This window comes from Bactrocera latifrons, unplaced genomic scaffold (genome assembly GCF_001853355.1).
Source record: "Bactrocera latifrons isolate USDA-ARS-PBARC rearing strain unplaced genomic scaffold, ASM185335v1 scaffold_301, whole genome shotgun sequence".
NCBI classification, from domain to species: Eukaryota; Metazoa; Arthropoda; class Insecta; order Diptera; family Tephritidae; genus Bactrocera; species Bactrocera latifrons.
The window spans coordinates 60,071-63,442 of record NW_017536642.1 but is presented as its reverse complement, the minus strand read 5'-3'; positions in this window follow the sequence as shown (position 1 = coordinate 63,442).

Sequence of the window (3,372 nt, the reverse complement as noted above, 5' to 3'; positions counted from 1 at the left end):
CTTGAACAGATTTTTCAGGTCGGATAGGAATGTTTAAATTGCACGTTATGATTTGATTTCATTAATTTTCATATACATACATATGTACTTCTTCAAGCTACAGATGCCCCTTGCTAGCGCAATCCCCTGTGCCAAATTAAAGTTTTATATTTTAATTTGATGTTAAGTATGGCACGCCCATATTTTCAAAATCTTTAGCTCACAGGTGCCCCTTGGTAATACTCTGCCAAATTACTCTTCCTATATCTTAATTAAGTGCTTAATTATTACCCTTTATAGGCTTTCATTTAAGGGCGTTTTGTGAGCGTGGCAGTAGTCCAATTACAGGCATCTACGAAATCGTCCTTCATTTTTGGCCAAGAAACAAATATCCTAAGTTTCATACAATATCTCAATTTCTACATACAACCGTTAGGTGAACAAAACSATTGTACTTTGTAGCAACATCTTAATTACTCTCCCAAGTGAAAGCGATTTTAAAGTTCAATGAACCGTTGTCCTGCGTGAAATTATGTGTTTTGAAATGAAAAGCAAGTTGAATTTATATTGCGTTGAAAATCATTTATTTCATTTCATTTCATTTTTTCTACATTTTGTTGAATGTAACGCAGCTTTAAAAACAACATTTCTTGGGTTCTGTTCCGGTGCATAAATGTACAGAGATGATGGTGTTCCAACTCGTGAGCACGCACGTATGTACATATGTACATCTGGCCGTGCGGCAGTTCTAAATTTATGCCACACGCTATGCGATTACCCTTGGGCTATGTTGATTGTGGTCTCAAATGCAATACGTTTGAATTGAAATGGCAAATCGTTAGAGCTCAAAGGAATTCGTAGAATCAAGCATTCTGCCCCTTATATTTGATATGTGCGTCACAATCAGATTGCGAAACATCATAACGACAGATCCAACTCTGAGACGCAAATGTTGCGGTGGCATACCAAGCTTCTCCAAAGAATTTAGAAATTCCACTGAATAATCACCGTGAATTATTCATTGCAAAGACGATCGATCGATTGGTATGACCGCAAGTCTCCCGGAATTTGACTTTGAATCTTCCAGGTTGACTCAACAGCATCGGTATTTGTGGCAGCTAACACCGTTTGATTCCAGTGATTATCATGTTCCAGCAATTGTAATTGCTGGCATGCTTCTCAAAAAGTTGCACACACCGTACCATTCACATTACACAATGACTCAAATGAAGTTGAACCACGACCATTAATTAATAACAACCGAAGGTAAAAACAATCGTCGATTCTCGGGTGAATTGTGTAAATTCGTGCAATCTTCTGGTTGGCCTTGTTTTCTGCTATTTCTTCGACGATGCATTCCATATATAATATCAAGGCCGTTCCGAATAGAGAAATGTTCTCGAAAACGGATCACAGACGCAAGTTGAGAAAAAACTCGCCAATGTAAATTTTGTAGCTGACGGTGTTTCCACTGGTTGTACTGTATTCTCTTGATTGAAAAACAGTCTTTGACCATTCTCCAAATTAACTGCRAGACGCACAACARTCRGAAAACGTTCATGAATWGCAAAAGTAAATGTCCTACAAMGCGCTTTATTGCAGTTCACGTATCGACCGTATCGWTCAAGATCAATAACCGTATTGCTTCCTTTGGTGACGTACCTACAAACGAATCAATGCTCAACATTGATATGAGTTTTCAATGTGAATTAGACAATAATGGTTAATATAGTGCGATCCATTTGTTGTCAACTTCGATATTCACTCTTCTTAATTGAATGCTGAATGTTCTGCCATTGTCGTCTGGAGAGCGACGCCGGTAGAGTGCATATCCATCATTTCTATATGTGTTTCCGAAAAAAGCACGTGGATACTGGGTTTCCGGCATTTATTTGAATTTTTCTTGCCGTAAAAACCATCCTTCAACCACAACGAACAGTTAGAAAAAGGAATTGGCCAAATTGGTCCAGGCGTTATGCGCTTAGCAACAGATTTCGCGGTCTATTTTTATATTGTACTGGCTGACCCCGCAGCCGTTGTCCTGCGTGAAATTATGTGTTTTTAAATGAAAAGAAAGTTAAATTTATCATTTCATGGTTGAAATGGTTTTCCACATCCAATTTTATGTCACACACCATGCGACTATCCTTGTGTCCTGTTGATTGTCGTCTCAAATACAAAGTACACTGGAACGGAATACGGTTGAACTGAAATGGCAAATCGTTAGAACTCAAAGGAATTCGTAGAATCAAGCATTCTGCCCCCTTGTATTCGAAAGGTGCGTCACAATCAGTCGGGTTCTATTACACAGTTTCGGCGCATGCAGATTGCGAAACATAAAAACGAAAGATCCAACTTGGAGATGCAAATGATGCGGTGGCATACCAAACCTCTCCAAAGAGTTTAAAAATTCCACTGGATAATTCATGGCACCGTCTTCATTGTAAAGACGATCGATCGATTTGTATGAGCGCAAGTCTACCGGAGCTTGACTTTGAATCTTCCAGTTTAAGCCAACAACATCGGAATTTTTGGCAGCTATCGTCGTTACGATAATATGGGCGATGTCCGAACATTCGTGATGAGTTCATCTTTCGTGAATTGATAAACGGCGGATGGAATTGATATGAAACCACCGGAAACATCAACCGGAATTGACTCATTACCAATTTTTAGAGAAGACGATGTAAAATAGTCCAGTCATTATAGTAAGTTCACTTTGGAATTCGAGATACCCAGCTGTAAGTCTGTAAATATTGTGGTAGACAAAACTTGCACATACCGTATCATTCACAGTACGCAATGACTCAAATCGTAGTTTTCGGGAGAATTTTGTAAAATCGTCCTAATGCATTAGTTTATAACACACCTGGATGTCCATCTACTTGTTGGCCTTGCTCTCTGCGTAACCATTTCTTCGATGATGCATTCTATGTATAATATCAAGTAATTTCCGAATAGAGCAATGTTCTCGCAAACGGATCGCTGACGCAAGTTGAGAAAAAACTCATAAATGTCAATTTGGTTGTTGGAAGTGTTTCCTCTGGCTGTACTGTATTCTAAGGGTTGAAATACACAAATGAACTGCGAGATGCACAACATTCGAAAAACGTTCATGAAATGCAAAAGTAAATATCTCATAAAATGCTTAATTGCAGTTCACGCATCGACCCAGTTGATAATTGCTTTTCTCATCTCGTTCATGGCCATAGCGGTTATTGGCCTCAACATTGATATGAGTTTTGAATGTGAATTAGACAATAATGGTGAATAGTACGATCCATGTGTTGTCAACTTCGATATTCACTCTTCTAAATTGAATGCGGAATGTTCTGCCATTGTCCTTTGGTGAGCGACGCCGATAGAGTCGGTATCCATCATTTCTACTTTGTG